The sequence below is a fragment of the Pithys albifrons genome, chromosome 11 (assembly GCF_047495875.1).
Source record: "Pithys albifrons albifrons isolate INPA30051 chromosome 11, PitAlb_v1, whole genome shotgun sequence".
NCBI classification, from domain to species: Eukaryota; Metazoa; Chordata; class Aves; order Passeriformes; family Thamnophilidae; genus Pithys; species Pithys albifrons.
In genome coordinates this window covers 11,271,430-11,289,749 of record NC_092468.1, presented here as the reverse complement: position 1 = coordinate 11,289,749, position 18,320 = coordinate 11,271,430, and the positions used below count along the sequence as shown (strand labels likewise).

The 18,320-nt window shown below is 42.1% G+C and overlaps 1 protein-coding gene across 6 annotated transcripts in view; it reads left to right on the top strand.

The window, feature by feature from the left end:
• The first annotated feature begins 2,614 nt into the window (after positions 1–2,614).
• The window catches only part of TRIP12 (thyroid hormone receptor interactor 12), a 79,696-nt gene continuing 63,990 nt past the window's right edge, over positions 2,615–18,320 (top strand). For 4 of the 6 annotated variants that reach the window (XM_071566860.1, XM_071566859.1, XM_071566858.1 and 1 more), the window contains exon 1: positions 2,616–3,082. The gene's annotated coding sequence lies outside the window, so the exon portion shown is untranslated. Of the gene's footprint in view, positions 3,083–3,282; positions 3,329–18,320 lie in introns of those variants that run through there. The other 2 variants (XM_071566854.1, XM_071566855.1) reach the window with 2 other exon arrangements.

Sequence of the window (18,320 nt, the reverse complement as noted above, 5' to 3'; positions counted from 1 at the left end):
AGTCATCTCTTTCAGTCTTATATTTCCTGCACTGGAACTGGCAGATGCCCACACAGAGGGAAATATGGGGAAGAGTTTCTCTGCATTTGTAAAGTTATGACTGCTGACTTAAAGCAGCTACTTGAAAAAGATTATTTGCACTGATGGCTCAAAAGGTCTCTCCTTTTACACAATCCAGCTGGTTGAACTGTATTCCATGAACGCTCATTTATGCACCTGTACTTATATAGTCTCCTTTTATAAGAGTTATTTGCAATCATTTACAGGGCTCTCCCCTTCTTCTTACTCTTCCTACTTGAAGTAGCTTATGCAGTAACTAGTGAGGCCCTATGGCATAACATTCTAGGTTTGTTTGTCTGTCTTGTCCTCTTTATTTGACTGTTGTCCCATACTTAGCTTAGCAAACTTACTGGTGTATGCTTAACTCTGCTCCCAGAGACCCCCTGTCTGTCCATTTTCGGTACTTCCTGTCAGTTATACAGCACTTTGGAGGCTCCTTCAGTGGCTCGAGGCAGAGCAGACTTCTAAAATGCCTTCTGGAGAACCTCCTCAGCCTTTCTGGTTGCATGACAGAAGAGGGATGTAATTTCCCTTAAATGAGGGAAAAAGCTAAAAAAGTCACAGAGACAATTCACATGACTCATTTGAACACAGATCTCTTCTTGGGAGATTACACAGCCTCTAGAAAGGTTAACCAGCATTCAGAAATTTTACATGTAGAAGTTAAAACTACAGAGATTACTTAAGACAAGTTGTTTTCAGCAGTAGTGAATTAAGATTTGACTGAATTGGGAAGTCTTGCTGGAATCAGATACATTAGGTTAGTGATATACCCAAACAGACATGCTCACTGCACCACACTCAAATGATCTGATCCTCATAAAATCAAAGCTGAATTTTTCAAATAATCCAAACCAGTTATTTTGCAATGACACCAACTTGCTGGTAATACCTTGTACAAAAAGTATTTGTGGAACAATTTTAACTTACTTGCAGTGACAGTTACAAAGCTTTTTTTGCATGGTTCATGGTAACTGACTGGTTTGTTTGCAGGATATATTTGGGCAGCTGAAAACAAACCCAAGAACAGATATCTGAAGTGTTTGACAGGAAACAGATACAAGAACCAAAAAGCTGAAGACTGCAATAACAATAATAAGGAGCATCTTATTTCTATTATTTGAGTGCAAAAAGGAATGGTAGAGACCCCACAACATTCAATCACATATTCCATGAACAAGCAGGGCACTGACAGTATTCCCATGGGGCCAATGGGACAGGCCCATTACAAGACTTCAGCTACACAAAAGCATATTTTCCCCACTTACTGTGCAGCAATTCTTCCCTGAAAAAAATATGTTTGTTATCTTGCTCTATTTTATGAAAAAACCCAACAACTTCCTCCTAGTTTCAAAGTATGTTGGGTTTTTCTTTTGTTCTGGTGAGACATTTTAAAAACTTTCTCAGAAAAATTTTTGAAACTTTACGTCTTCCAGCTCAGCATGTTCAGCCAGAGATAAACATTTATGTTCATCTCTCATACTTATAAGGTCAACTAAGCAAAAAACAGATAAAAATTAAATAAAAATTATAGAATGTTTGTGGGTTTATTTCATAATCTTATAAAGTCAAAATCACATTTGTTAAATTTCATTTGTTTACTGTTCAATAATCCTCACTGAAGATTTCTCTTATTCTGAAAAATATCCAAGTAGCATATTTTTTAAAAAAAAGAAAAAACTCTTTCAGGATATTTAACATTGCTTTGATCCCTGTTTGGAGAACCAGCTACATGCACAGGCATTAGAGAGGACATCTAAACATCTTCAAGTACCACGTAGAAAATACACACAGCCTTCCCATTCCCAGATGTGCAATTTCATTTTATATTCTTGGAATGACAGCTTAGACTATTGCTTACCCCCCACCTTAAGCCTAGTTATTCTGAGAGTGCAGCTAAATTTATCTTAGGAGAAACACTGTGACATTACTTAAGGATTTGTTATTTATTTGCTTTAAAAGCTTGGATGTCATTTATTTGTGAGGTCTTTCTGAGAGTAGGCTCATGTCTGTGTTGAGGTTACAAAATCACAGAAGATACTTCTTCACCAGGTTATTAACACAGCCATTTTGAAGGATTTTTTATTTCCCCTTTTCCTCTGGTCCTCACTCAGAGCCCCTTCCCACAGGCGGAAGGAATCTCCGCACACAGAGGTTGCTTGTCTAGGCCCGCTTTCAGCTGCGTTCGGCAGTGACCCTTTTTGGCAGCCAGCCCTTTCCTGCCGCCTTACCTCGGCTACTCACCCTGGCACGTCCCCGGCGCTCCCAGCCCTCGGCAGGCCCGCCCCGGCCCGGCCAGCAGCACCTCCTGGGCCGCGTCCCGGCAATGACAGGCGACCCGAGTCCCGCCCGGCACGAAGGAGCTCCTTGTTCCAGGACAGGCTAAAGCCGGTGGTGCCGCGGGGGCCGGGCCGGGCCAGCCGCGCTGCTCCTGCCCCGGTGAAGGGACAAGGACAGCGCCGGCCCCGCCGCCGCCATCTTGGGACGCCGGCGGGCGGTCGCCATGACAACCAGGAAGGGGCGGACATCGCGCGGGGTCACGGCGGGCCCGGCCCCCTCTTAAAGAAGCAGCCCCGGCGGCGCCGCTGTGCCGGGCAGGGTGCGACCCCCGTGCCGGTGCCAGCGCAGACCTGCGGCCCCGCCGCCCCCGCGGGCGGACATTCTCGCGGGCTCGGGGTGACGACCCCGGCGGAGGGATACGGGCCGCCGCCAGCGGCCCCGCCGAGCGCAGCGAGCGGGCCGCGCTCCGGGCCGCGGCGGGGGCTGCAGGGGGGCGGCAGCCGGGGCAGGGGCCGCCCTCCGGCCCGGGGGGCGAGCGGGCCTCGGCGGGGCCCCGGCGCCGGGAGAAAGTAGTCCCGCGGCCTCCCCCTCGCGCCGCTGGAAGGGGTTCGGCGGCGGAGGCGGCGGACGAGGCGCCGCTCGGTGCTGCGGCTTCAGCTGATAATTGAAGGGAAGCGAGGCGGCCGCTGCCGGGAGGAGCGAGGCACGGAGCGTCTGCGGAGGCCGCACCGGGACAAACTAGGTACCCGGGGCCCCGCCGCTTGGGCCGGGGGTGCCGGGGGGGCGGGCACGGGGCAGCGGGGCGCTCGCTGGGCCCCTCGGCAGCCTCCGGGCCCGGCCTGTTGTGTCATCCCCGGCATTAGCCGAGCTGCCCTTCCTGGCGGCCCGGGGCAGGGGGAGGGGAGCGGCGCCAGCCCGGAGCATTGTTGCGGATGGGAAGGAGGGAGGGCGGGCGAGGGGAAACCGGGAACGACACGGCGCCGCGGTGGTGAGTGTGTGTGGGGCGGCCCGGAGCGGGGAATGGGGCCCTCGCCGCGGAGGGAAGGGCTGGAAACGCAGCTGACAAAATGGCCAGGCATCCCCGAGCCCGCTGCGGGGACAGCCCTCGGCCTCGCCGCCGGGGCCGCCTCGCCGCTGCCAGGCCGCCCCTCCGGGGCCTGTGTGGCTCTGATACAAAAGGGCAGTGTCAGTGTTGACACTGCCGTGCCGATTTCGATGCCCTTCCCCATATTCCTGCCCCCACTCCGCTTGGCCCCCTTTCCCCTAATGGCCCTTTATTACTTCTCGGCCCCCCCCCCCCCCCCCCCTTTAATTTTTTTTTACCTAAAGAAGCTATCGAGTATCTTAAAGGAAAAAAATAGCAATTCCTCTTTTTTCCTCTCTGCCCGGCTCGATAAAAATGCCAAATAATCGGCCGACGTCCATATTTCACAAGCTTTTTTTAGGGGGAGGAAGAAGGTGGGCAGAGAACAAGAGGTGCCCGTGGGGTTGGAGCCACGGAGCTGGCGGCCCACCAGAGGGGTTATTTTCGCAGCTAAATGTTTTAGCCGATGTTTTTCTTGTTTTCAGACAAGAACCAAGTTGCCTGGTCCTTGCGCTTGCTTGCATAATGCGTCGTACTTGGAGGCTGATCAAACACTGGGTTCTGCCTTTCCTGCCGGGCTGTTCCCCGTTCCCCTCCCGGGGCCTGGCCGTGGGACGCGGTGCGGGGGGTCCCGGCGGGGGCTCGGGGGGTCCCGGGGTGCCCCGGCTGTCGGGGCTGGGCAGAGAACCCAGGCCAAGGCTCTCGCCAGACCTGCAGGCCCGTCTTCCTGTGTCCAACTTTTTTATTGTTCCCCCTTCCGAGTGCTCGGGCGCTCCGGCAGTCGGGGCTTTGCACGGCTCGGCAGTCCCCAAGTCTAGACGGGCAACCGGAAAATAATAGGGGAAAGAATGGAAAGTTATGTCAAGGGCTTTGAGGGAAAAACATCGACGTATCGAACAAAGGTCCTGCCTGTTCTGGGGAGAGAGGCCTGCATGTGAGGCCTGATTGTGTCGCATTTACACACGGGGAAGAAATGAGTGCTTGGTACTGGCCTAAATTTATGCTGTAAGTCTGGCAGGCAACTTAAGAACGTTTTTAGAGAGTGTGCAGATTGTCTTGGGAGTGATTTTTATTATGTGTAGCAATCCAGTAATAATTTTTATTTTAAATACTTTTTTTCCCCCACCAACGACTGTTCAGGGTTTCTTTTTTGATTCCTGCCCCATTCAGGAGAAATAATATTGATTCAGAGCTTCTAACACTGTAGCGTAAAACTTTATTCAAACAGGGTAACTTCCGCAGTTATTGTGTTGTGTGTACTACAAGTATTGAGCTCCCTGGTGCTTTAAAGGCTGGCAGAAAGAGGGTTCAGTAGTTGCCACCTGATAAATTTGTGTTACATCTACCATAATGAGGAAGAGGGATTCTGAACGCTTAAATTAACTTTACAGGATTTTCTTAGGGGAGCTGTCACTGTGCACATACTTTTTTGTAAGACTTTAAAAGCTAGCAAGTATTGCTGTGATTATTTCTGTTTATCTCTGGTATTTCTCTTCTTTCCAGTTCTTTCTCTTCTCTCCTGCTCCCAAGACTAGAGTTCTAATTATTCAGGGTCAAGGGTTTCTTTTGTGTTTGGTTTCTTTGATTTTTGTGATTTCTGAGATTTATTAAGTTTTTCATCAAACTAAAAGTTTTTAAACATTTTCTTTCACATATATATGTATAAAAATAAGCATAATAAACATGAAAGCAGTACTTGAAAAATAACTGTATAGGTTTCTATTGTTTGTTAGCCTATTTAATAAATACTTAGAGGAATGAAATGTGTTTATGAAAATAATAGTATTTCAGTTTTTGCAGCTGATATTGTAACAAATTGTTATGTTTAGACTAAGAAGTTGAAGAAGTGTCCTGGTGAGTAAATTCTGTAAATAATACTTCAAGTTTTCAGAAGTATATGTTTTAAACTTGTAGTAATTTCTATATTTGTAAAATCCAGCAGATTGTGAATGGCTCAGTTCTGCATATACACTGGTTTTAGTCTGAAATGGAAAAGTATTTTTAGTTTTTACTGTTTGGTGTATTCTATTGTATTAGAAATACAGGGAATCAGATTTTTTTTCCTGTTCCTGGGGCTTTTTTGAAAAAAATGTGAGTAGTAAACTTGAATTAACAACTTTTAAGTCTTCAGTCTCCAGATGGTTCCGTAGGTCAGAACCGAAACTTGTCTTATCTGTTAGTAGAAAAATTGTAGGTCACCCCCAGTGTGACATTACTACTTATTAATAAAGCAGATGTACTTCAGTGGGAGTGCTGACCTGTTGAGTAAGAGCTTATGAAAATGGAGTCTCTTGATGTCTTGTACAAGTTCTTCAGGCCAGAGTGACCATTAGGGAAACAACCTGCATCTTCCTGGGAAATGAATACTCAGACGTGTCATTCCCAAACAGGAATCATGCAAAAGTTCATTTTATAATTTTCCTTTTTTTTGGAAGGTTTGTCTTCAAACCTAGAATGTAAATATTACAGAGAAAAATTGTAATGAGAATTTGTACTTATAAAAGCATTCCTGAATTTGAGGCCTAAAGCTGTAGACAACAAAGACACTCCGTTCCTTCTGCAGCAGTGAAGCAAAAACATCATGCATTTGGCTTTAATGCCATTAATGGAGACATGAAGAATTTTTGTGTGGGTTCTTCATCACTGATAAGTACAGTTATTTACTCTGTGACAGTGCAGAAACATAACCTGACTAATTTCCTTTTGTTTCTAAGTGATGAAGCTGAAGCATAAATAGGAAAGTTACTGTTTGACTAAACTTAACGTGTTTGTACTTAATTTGTACCATAAGTGAATCTCAGAACTATCTCTGTTAATCTTATAGGCATTGCTGTATTTTCTAATCAGCTAATTAGTAAGCAGCATGTAGAACACTTCTGATCATGAGTCTCTCTTTTGTCACACTGAGGCTAAATTATTGTGACAAAGTATAATCATACCCCAGAGTTGTACAACCTGGTGTGCTGCTGCATTGCCAGAAACTTCACCCATCTCCCATTGGCCTCGTGGGTGATCAGTGTCTTGTCCATCACCTGTCACATTAGGAACATTCCCTGTAAAGCACTTCGTGGACCCTGTGACACTTTTCATCAAGCTGTCACTGCCCCATTCATTACTGTCTCTGAAAATAGGAGTATACCTGTGGAGGTTTTTTTTTCATTTTATTTTTTTAAGGGTAGCAGATTATTTTACTTTTGTGTTGGTAGGTTTATTTTTCTGAAGAAGTAATACTTAGTTTGAATTTGCTTTTAAGATTTTAATCTATATATATTATCATAATTTATGGCAACTTCTTGCTTAGTGTTTTCATAGGTCAGTTTTAACTTGGGATATGATGTTCATAACAGCAAAAAAAAATCACATTAAATCTTTTTCTTCCTGATTTTTTTTCTCAATTTACATGAAATGAAGTGCTTCTCAAGGAGCAAAATTATTTTTAGACTTCACACTGGTGATCAGTAATGGAAAAAAAGCATCTATGTAGCTGCTGGTTTCAGGATATCTTTTTTAAAAAAAATTAGTAACTTTAAAACATGAATTCACCAATCTTCCATAAATCAAGAAATTCTGCCTACGTGTCAGGTTTACAGTCTGTGTGACAGACAGGGCTAAGTCTCCACTGCATGTTTTCAGATACTACAAATGGTTGCTTTAGCACAAAGTTTAGTTTTGAGGAGCAGTTGTCTCCTAATGCTACCATCAGGTTGGTGGAATCTGTGTGAATAGGCCTTCATATTCTCCCTCAGTTCTGCCTGGCAGGGGCTTCGAGCTCTCAGAACTCTGTTTGCTCTTGCTGTCTGTACTGAGGTTTCTCCTGAAATGTACTGATGGTTGCCAGTCTTGACTCTTGAATGTACTCAACACAAATATGGCAGGAAGCTGCCATGGATAAGAGCAGTGCACAGTCAACTCTTGAAGAGATTTTATGTAGGAAAAATGAAAAAGTTAGGTATAATGCAAAGAAATTTAATCATTGTGGTCTAATATTGGACTTCGCTGTTGAAGATGCAATTATGGTGCATGAACAAGGGTGTGTGGTAACACAGTGCTGGCTCCTGGAGCAGGGGGAGATCCTCTTTTCTCAGTGTTTTCTGAATGTCTCAGTGTTTCCTGCTTCGATGGTGCCCACAGTAAAGTGTACATGCTGAACTGCAAAGATCTGAGCTTCATAAAAGGTATGGAGGGATCTGAGTCACCTTCTGGAATGTGAACCTTGAGTTGTCAGGAGCAATTTGGTATTTCAAAATGGAAGCTGAGGTTCCTGGTACTTGTTGAACAAGACAGGTATTTTAAGATCTGAAAGGCAAGGTGTATTTCATGTTTATTCTGCTTTCAGAGCAACTTGTTACTGACAATCTTGGTCCTATTGCATGACATACAAATAAGAAAACTTGGTGTAAAGAAGGACAAATACTTGCCAGACTTTTGTAAAGGTGGAAATGAAAAAATACAAACTTGTTCTTTTATTTTTTTGAAGTGTGTATGTTTTTTGGCAATAAAGGTGTATAACTTTCAGAAGGCTGTCTAGTCCTGAGATAGGCATTATACTCACTACCAGCAGCGTGCACCTCCTGTAGGTTTGTGGCTGGCTGTTTGAAGTGTGGTTAATATCAATTGTTATTAATGCAAAGCAGTAACTGGAATCTTTTACTTTGATTTTTCCGGTGTAGCTCCTAAAGGTAAAACTATTAGGAAAAATAGGTCTGTGATGAACTCATGCTCCAAGATCTAATCTTAGGCTATCTTTGCTTTTAGAAAGCAAGTATGCTGTTTCGTTCTCCCTCACCTTTCTCTGTGTCTTACTTGCCTTACTTTGAGCTTGTTAGGGTTTGTCTGGGTGGGAGAAGTTATCTCTGTACTGTGGGCTTTTATGTGATTCGAGTCTCTTCGGTACCTCTGCTCTAGTCAGAGACTGCTCAGATATAAAAGCAGAACTACAGGTGTACAGCAGAAGTAAACATGGAAATAAAAAATACACTCTTATGTAGTGTCTTCTAAGTTGAAAACGGTTTTTTTGTAGGATGAGGAGAGACATAAATGAGTTGAAGTACCAAAAAAGAAAAGATGGAAACAATGCATAGTGACACCAGTGCTGGTGGAGTTGAGCATCCCCCATGCCTGCCTCCCTCCAGCCCTAGAGAAAAGGAAAAAGAGAAGCACACACCTGCATCCCACCCCTCATCAAAGGACTTAACTGAATGTCCTTGGTACTGATGCAGTTACTAGTTCCATACTTTAACTCCTGGAGACAGTGAGGAGGAGCTGTCTTTGCATCATACACATCTGTGGAATATGTGGTAGATGTGTGGGTTTGGACAAGATAATATTGTGAGATGTGGTTAAATACCCTTATGTGTTAAGATGTGTAAAATCCCTTATGTAATTGGTTTATTCAGCATAGAGAGTGTCCTGTCCTGGAAGGTGTGCAAGGTAACTGAATCTTCTGATCACAGGTGAGATGTGCTGTGCATTTAAAGAGAAGTAATGAAGAAAGTAACTGAAGGTGCATATTAATGGGCTGTGTGCTGAATATAAATTTGGAACTGCCTTCCTTAGTGAGAGTTTTCTTTCTCATTATTTTGAGGATATACTTCATTAATAATCAAGTTACTGACTGGGAACTGTAATTTCTCCTTAAAACTTGACGTGTTTTGCTCTGCAGTTGTTTCAGGTGTGAGGGCTTGACGAGAACACATCACTGTATGGGGTGAGGGCAGGTACGGAATCGCTCACTTGGACACGGGCACACAGTCATGGCCATGGGCTGTGTGAGTGAGCCTGAGTGAACAGCACCTGGGTTTGAGATCTTAAACAGCTGGGGAAGACAATTCCAGCTGAATCACATTTAATGAAAGTGGTGGAAGCTGCATAACTTTGGCAAACTTTAAACCAGGATTTCAGGTGTTGAAAGTTGTGCTTTAAAGATCTGCTGTGGTGTATTCCACAGTGTTTTTCCTGTTCATGTGCTGGCAGTGTGTGCTGCTGTCCTAGAGTGCCTGTTGTATTTAGCAGACAAGTTTCTACCATAGAATACTGGCAACAAAATTTGAGACCTATATTATACCATGAGATTGTGGATCAAGGGTTTGTTTCACTCTCTTACTCAGTTGCAAGAAGCCTTGCAGAAGAACAAATACATTTCTGTGCCAAAAATAAGATACCAAATACGCATTCTTCAAATTTCTTGTGTGGCAGCTTTTAGTTGATAGTTCTGCTACATATTTGTAGACTTGCAGCTGAATGTGGCCATCTTTTATACCAGACTCTTGACAGCCCCTCAGAACTTTGATCAGCACTTGGTAACTAGAATTGGAAGAAGCATGTTAAGAGAAATGCAGTTGTACAGTTCAGTCTGCATATGTAAATGCTTCATGGAGTGAATAGAAACAGCTCTCTGCAGATTATCTGAAAAGAGAAGATGCATTTTGTGCAATTTGGTATATGAAGGAATGGGACCACTGAAATGCCTGCTATTAATGTTGAAATACTCAAACACTGTGGTCACATTTTTTTTTCAATAGCTGAGGGTTCCTTACATACTGCCTAAAATGAACTGGAGTTGGAGCAGAGTTGGGCACTGAAGATTCCAACTTTACTGTGCTGTATACAGAGGAACTCAAGTAAGCTGGAACCTGAGAACTGTGTGTTTAGAAACTGGAGGTAAATAGAAATGTTGTGATCATTACTTTTTGAGAGTACACTTAAAATAAAGTTGCCTGTGAGACTCCACTGAAGTGACAGGCAAAGTAATCCCAATCTGTCACTCCCAAAATACAATGCAGTGAACACACTGGTTGCTATACCTTGTGACTTCCAGAGGTTACCTGGAGTAAAGTATATTCCCTGGGTGCTTTGGGATTTTTATTCTGTCACAGGCTAAGCCAAAAGCTGTTGCAACTATTCTTGTAGTTTAAATAAAATGGATTCCTATTAGGTAACAAGTCAGTGGGTAAACAGTGTAATTGTAACATTCATTTTTTAAAACTCTTTGTGTTTTATTCAGATGAAGTCTGAGTTTCTATCAGATTGAGATCTCACACGTAAATGCTAACTGTGCTTCCTGCTGGTAACACCTGTAGTGTCACAGAAACACTTTGTCAACTCCCTCGACCTGTTCTCAGCAGTCTGATCATTCTAAACTAGAGTTACTGTTTGTGAGATCCCCATTGTTGTTGTGGTTTCGTGTCCATTTCAAATTACTCGAAACCCTATTAGATCTCACCTGTACTATTAATGCAATTAATTTTTAATCTTACTTTAGTGGTGGTGGAATGTGTTAAAAATTTAATCAGAAGTAAGCCAATTAGATTACTCTGCATCACAAAATTGAGTAGTGTGTTTTAATCTAAAAGCTGTTCTCCTTCAACTAAGAAATTATTTCTTCCTTAGACTTGCAGGTTTGCGATATTGTTTTCCTTCCCTGAAATGGTATCAGGCTATTTGGAGAGTCATCTCAGTCAGATGGCAAATCAAAACCAGGTAGTAGGTGATACTGCTAATTGATCCAACAGCAGAGTTCAGTGAGTATTTTGATTTTCTCTGTTCTGTAACCCATTTTGAAATACCAATTGTCTTGAATGTTATAACTCAGTTCCAAGTTTTGCTGTTGGACTTTCATAGCATTCCTGTATTTTTGTCTGCTCATTCTACATGGAGGGAGCTCTGCAGAGAATCGAGGAGCTGGTTTGGTTTCTGGAATGTGGTAACTCTGGCATATTTCTCCCCCCACCCCCCCCCGCACATGTGGCAGATATCAAACGTGAACAGATGGGCACAGAGTGACACAGCAATTGAGGGATCAAGCTGGATAAACAACCTCTGCACAGACTAACCCTGTCCAAAAGTGTGGTGTATGGTTTGTGGTTTTTTATTTTTAAATCCCAGAACTGGCTGCTTACTGCAATAACTTGCTTTGTGGAGGGCTGTCTGCTGCTTCCCCTTCTGCTTCCCAGGATTAGATGTGGGGACAAGTTTTCTTTCCTTAGTCATAGCAGAGTTTCAGTGGTAGGTCCCATGGGACAAGAAGGTCAAGAAAAGCTTCACAAATTGAAGATAATACAGATTTGCCTCTGCAGTGTCTCCTGTTTTACCTTCTGTGAAAGAATGGGTGTTGTGATAACAGGAACAGTGTTCCAGTTACTTCCTTAACAAAAAGATCAAAGTGAGGGGACAAGACTTTTCTAGGAACTGAGCCTTTAGCGAGGTTTTTGATCCTGAGTGTCTCAGTCTTGAGCAACATCTCTGTTTGTGGGCCTTGTGGAACAACAGAGCTTTTTGTCAGTTGTCTGTAAGGACAGTGAAGACTCCAGAAGCTTAGTAAGAGACCTCATGGTGTCAAAACTATAATTTACTACTGTAAATACTAAAATACTAATACATCACTTAGCTGCTTTCTAGATGGCAGAAAGTTAGATTGAAGTGCACACGTTGGTTTTGTTTTCATACTTGCTTTTTTAATTCTTCATTTCAGCATGTCATTTCTCAAAATTTAGGGTCATCTAATTGCCAGCCTAAAAGTTTCTCATAACTCTTTGCCCACTAACTATATTAATACACTCCTCTCTTTCTACATTATTTTCTTCTGTCGATGTTTTACCCTTGGCACTTACAAAAAGCATTTATAATGTTGTTGTCAAGTTAAATACTAAAGACTTTATTAGTTAACTCTTCTAAGAGGACTCTTCTGTTTTGCAGTTGGAATGCACGTCTCTTGACCAGGGCCAGCTGTGACGGGATAGTATTGCAGATAACCATTTTCTTTACAAAAGCATTGAGAATTCTTGGTTGCTCTGTCATGATGTATCTACCTAAGCCTTGATTTCTTTTCCACACCTCACCTTTTCCATTCCCCTCCACTACCACTCTGGGAGGAACTGGAACATGCAGTCTCTAATGCTTTTGTCAACTGACGAGGCTTGGCTCATACCAGCCCTTTCCGAGTTCAGCACTGACGTGCAGCACCTCCATATTGATTGGTGTTATTGTACTTCAGGCATTGCTGGTGTCTCATTAGAGCAATTTACTGTTCCATATTTTTGGTGCACACTTAGAGAAGTTCTGTCTCCTCTGTCCCTCCTGCAAAATAGTAAGTTTTGGTAGTTTGTAAAAAAAAAAAAAAAAAGAGGGAGTTTTGAGTGAACAGCTCTGTGTTTAGGTAACCATATCCCATATCACCTGGGTAGTTACATGGCAATAAACAAGACTAACAATAATAATGCTTTCATCGTATTTCATAGTTGCCTCTAATCTTCCCTCATTAAAAATACTTTCTGTTAAACTCATACAATGGTGCATTCCATTTGAATGTTACTTAACAGTGATTGGTTGTTTAAATAGTTTTGGGTTTAACAAAACAGAAATAAAACAGCGAATGACCTCTGTTCTGTGAGCCTGGAAATAGTAGCAAGTGTCCCAAGTTCTGCTGTCAAAACATCTTTCACTTCTGGAGTCTGCTGATACACTGTCATTTCTGAACTAGGATTTCAAGATTTAATACCATTACAGGTTAAACATTACTGCCTGCCCTCAGATGTTAGAGATGTTTAAGCACCTATAACTCATGGAGACACTCATTTTCAGGTGTTTTTCAAAGTGCTGGGCCTTCAACATTCACAGTAACTGAGAGTATTTTAAGTCCTTCTGTCGTTCAGATATGGGTGCACTTTGGCCAAAAATATTCTTGCTCTGGTGTGTTTGCTGTAACACAGCTTTGAAACTGGTGGGGTGGAAGCTGTAGCCCTCATCAAGGAGTGCTCATACTCTTTTGCTCAGCTCTGCTCAGTGGGAATGTCTGTCCCTTCAGAGAGTAAACAAAGGTCATTTCGTGGCAGTGCTGACATAGGGAAGGAGGGTAGGTGTCCTGTAAAAGTACCTGAAAAAAGACTTTGTTTCCTATAAAAGGATGGAAATACTGTGAACACTAAGGGGATGTCTTTTTAAACAGTAATTTGGTTTTATTTGTTTTTTAAAGCAGAGGGACAATTCTTCCTTAGTGTGGTGTTGTATCACTTTAGATTGGAGAACTTTACTGCCTGACTTTAGTGTAAAATACCTAGTTGTCAATGAAGTGCAAAAGTGTGTGTTCAGTTTTTATACCACTGACTCAAACTGTGTTGTGTTACAGCTGTACCATGACAGTTCCCGTGGGGCTCTCTGTGCTTGTGTCCCTTAAGGGAAGGCTTTCTAAAGATGTTAACCTGCCATGCCTAAGCTTTGAACAACTGAGGCAGGGAATTCAAGGACCCAGAGTTTTGTCTGTGGACTCAGGAATGCTGCTGGGAGATCAGAGTGTGACAGGTAGAGGAGATGCAAATGGCTGTATTTTTTCTGATTCTCACATAACTTGTGTGACACAGCTGAGTTGGGGCTTGTAAGTCCCTATCTTTGCTTTATGTGTAATATCTGCCTTGTTGAAAAGCTGCCTTCAGAGGGCTTTCCTTTGGCAGTGTGAAAAGCAGGAAGTCACTGGTGCAAGCCCAGACCTGTGGCAGCTCAAAGCAGAAGCTTAACCTGTGGTAGAATACAGTGATTTAAATATGTTTCACTTAGATCCATCCAAAGTCAAGGTAGTTTGCTACTACTTAATAGTCTTATAGGTCATGACAACAAACTAGAGTTGCTTCTCTCTTGGTGTGTGTTTGCTGTGTTGTTGGGAAGGTTGGTGGCCCAGCTTTGAGGTGGAAATAACTTGAAAATACAAATTTGTCTTGGCTATCATATAAGCTGCTTTGTTCTTCATACATGAATGGACTGGAGTGCTCTTTGTGGGGGGACAGGGAAGAGAAGCTGCTGCAGTTTCAGATTGGTTGGTTCAGCAGAATATGTAAAGTTTTACTTTTGACAGTTGGTGACACATCAAAGTGTCAAGTTTTAAATTGTATCAACTTGTGCAGATATATTTGACCAACTCTTGAAGTTTCATGTGCTGATTCTTAACATGAAAATAGTCTACACAGACATAGACTGAAGCTTACAGTTGTACTCTATTCCTGCACCTTCTGAGGCATTTGTGTCAGAGAAGGGGCTTGAAATAATGACATGTTCCAAAGTAGGAACTTTGGATAAGTGTATGTAGTAGCTGGAAACTGCCTTCTGTGAAGTACACAAGACTTTCACTTAGGTTTGGATTAGAGGAAATAACTTTATCTAATCTATCCAGGTGACCACAGTCACCAGGCTGTCTCCCAAGAAACACAGGTGGAAATTTTGGCTTCTGTCAGATCCTTGGTACTCGGAAGATACAGTGGAGCTCAGCTGAGAAACTGCGTAGTGTGCAGACTGAGCTCTGATGCCCTCAAGTCTGGCCTATTTGCTTTCTCTCCTTAGTCTGTACTGTAACTTCAGTAGTAAGTTAAAACTTATGTGAAGATTATAAGGAAGTATAATCATTACTAAGCTTAGAAGGAATGGAGTTATAAAAGAAATGCAAGTGTGTTTGTCTCAGAATGTCATACTTGCATATGTACAGAATGTTTATGCTGTCACTTTAATTAAAAAAGTATCCCTTGTAAAGCACAGACTGCAATACATCAGAAATGCTTTTCTTGAAAGTGAAATAACCATGCCTGAGACTTTAGGCTCTTACTGTGCAGCTGTTTAATGTATTAAATATTGCCATGTTAGTAATATGCTGATGGCAGGTGCTGTCCTTGATACATGGAAAAACACTACACTGCTGGTTTGAAAATTCATTGTTAGATGCTTTATACCATCCACTGTGTGGTTAGTTTAAATAGACACTTGATAGAAAATGGTTGAAACTATTTCTTAGTAAGATAACTGCAAGTTTGGTGAACAGTCCTTTAATCAACTTCCAGTTCTGTGGCAGAAGCTTCTGCTGCACAGATCAGGGCTGTTTTCAGATTGTAGTACACAGTACCTGTATCCCAAAACTGTTCTGCCAGGGGTGCCTTTAAATACAAGTTAAACATTCAAATGATGTTTGAAAAGCATAGAAGAAAGACTCCAAGTTAGTGCAATTTTTTGACATCCTTAGTAGCTGATGGCATTTGGAGGTGCTTGAAAACAGTTGATGGGAGAAAGACTTGACATGGGAAGCAGAGGTAGTGAAGATACTGGGATTAGTAGAACATTTCTTTTCACGTTGATCATATGTGAGGTGGGGATGTGCATGTTCCAAGCTGGGTATCTTTAATTAACAAAACAGATACAGGATTAGGAGAGGCTGCAACCTTTATGAAATTCATTTTAGATTTGATATGCTAACCTACTGTGCCAAGGGATGAAGGAAGAAATTGCTCACTTCTGGGCCTACAGGTATTTTCCCGTCTTTCTTTACAAGCCTGTCTGCTTCAGTTCTTTTATATTTCCAGAAAGTCACTCCCTTCTCTGTGTGTTGTAAGGAGAGTTAGTCTTCCTTGCACTGTGATGAAGTTGCCCTCTCCAGTTAAACACCAGTTTGTTTTTCTTGTCTTCCTTACTAGTGCATTTTATTAAATGGTTTATAATAAATAGTAAAGAGTATATTGTGCAGTAGTTCTAGAGTGTCTTATGGATATTTTTTAAGAAAAAACACAAAACCAAATCAGAAAGACAAGAAATCTTGCATAGGAGTTAACTGAACTCTGCTTCCAGTTCAGTGTCATATTAACAGTATGGGATTGTTTTAATGTTTCCAAAAATGTCTTTTAGGAGCGTAGCAAGAGGGATGCATTGCTTTGCTCCAGTGTGTTCCATCACTGATGTACACACAAAGCACTTAAGAGAAACACTCTCTCCTTTTCCTCTCTTTCTTGCCATATTCTTGTCCCCTCCTGGCCAAGTCCAGTTTTGTGTGTTGTTGGGGACTCGGCTGCAGGTTTGCTTATAAGGCAAAGTTAAACATTAGTGTAGGATGAAAGGTCACCTGTATTAGGAGACAACTCTTGAGTGCTCTGACTGGGTCACAGAGTAAATTACAAGAGCCAAGGCTTAGCAAATCAGCTATTGTCATATCTAGTTCTTAAGTAAATAATCGTTTTGGTCATGCTATAGAAAGCTGTACAGCTCTGCTTACTCTTTTACAAGTATGTCAGGGCTGTGGAGAAACTGTTCTCATGTGTGTTACGCACTAGTCTGTGAATCCCTACAGTACCTCAGAGCAGCAGTTTAGCTGAAGGTAACAAAAGACACTGAACAAATCTGGGCAGCACCTTTTGAAACATGTCATAGGCAGAACGTAAAGGAGCCTTTCTTCCAGCTCTGCAGTGATTGACTGTGGACAAGGAATTCAGGCTTTGACAAACCTGGCCATGCTGTGACCCTAGGAAAAATATCTCATTAGTGTCAACTTGTTAATCTAGTGAACTGTAAGATATGGGCATAGTTATATTTGTTGCTTGTGCAAGGAAAGTGTGTGGGTAGCCTGGAAAGGGTAAGGTAAAAATCATTGCTGAGGTAAAGCAGGAAAAAGGCCTGATTGTACTTGCTCATGTGGGAAGGAAGAGAGGAATTTTATCTATGTTAATATTTGATGATGGTGAGTTTTTGTCTAGCTTAAAGTTAAGACTGAGTCTGGCATCCTGTTAAGAAGCACTTTCAAAGAGCTCTAATATTTAGATTTGTTCAAGGTCAGCATCTTAACCCTCCATATTCAGGTTTTTGGGATACTCGTTTGCCTTTCCCATACTCTGAAATCTCCATGTACAGTGCTTTGTTCCCACAAACTTGTTTTATTTATCAAGCACTGAAAAGTTATGTGTGTGCAGTGTGGAGTAGACACTTATCAATAAAGTATGCCATGAAGTTCCTTAATTCTTTCATAGAGCTCTGGCTTTTGACAAGTTTTTCCATGACTGTAAAAGTCTGAACCTCCCTGAAATACAGCTATGCAAGCTAATATTGGGTATTATTCTCTGTAGTTAACATGAAAGGATAGCTGGGCCCTGTAAAGTCATGATCCTATCAGTGTCAGGATGGTCTTAAAGACGGCTTAATCCTTAGTGTTTAACAGGTGTTTCTTGAGGTGTGACTTCCTTTAGATCAGCTTTACACAGAACTTCTCTTCTGTTTCTCTATTTGGTAGGTAGTTCAGTCCATGATTTCATACAAGGTAAATGTCTTTAATTGTGCCTGTGTCAGTAATTTGGTATGTCCATTGGAGCTTGCTCTTAATTACATCACTGTAAGGGTTGATGTAAATGTGTACATTATTCTTTGGTCAAGAAAAATCATCTGTGGCACATAATTCAAAGTTGTCACTGCCCAGTTTAGGAAACTTAAATGTGTTTTAATCCATTTGTTGCTGCAGTATTCTCGTGATAGTTAAAGATCCAGATCCAGTGCTGAGGAAGCCGGAAACTTAACCTGTTTTAATTGGTTTTCTTCCTCAACAACTACAATTAAACCATTTCCCAGATTGTATCATGTGGCATAGGAATTTTGCTGTGCATTAGGCCTATGACCATTTTTGTGTAGCATTTGGATGGATGTCTCTGTTCAGGAGGATAACAAGACCTGCTTGAGACAGTGCAGGGAAGGAAGCCACAGACCTCAGCTGGAGTCAGTGCTCAGTATCAGTGAGTAGAGAAAAAAAAAGGAAAACTCCTGGAACATCCTTGCTTGTCCAAAACTTGTCAACATTATATTTCAAATATGCATTCTAGGTAAGTAAAAAATAGATGAGTATTAACCCTTCCACCTGCCCTTGGAAACATAAATTATTTTTTTCAACTGTATTTTTAAAGTGTTTCTCTTTGAGATGTGCTGGTATGAGTGAAGAGCCTTCTCAACTTTTGATGTTTCTTTATGTAGACTGGTTTAGAGCTGAAGCTGGATATTATCAAAGTGAAGACCCAGTCTCCTCCCTCTTTACTCTGTTTTCAAAGTAGATCTGTGTAATACCCTTAGACCTGTAATCTTGAGTTCATCTGTGGTGCCCTTGTCTAATCTGCGTGCA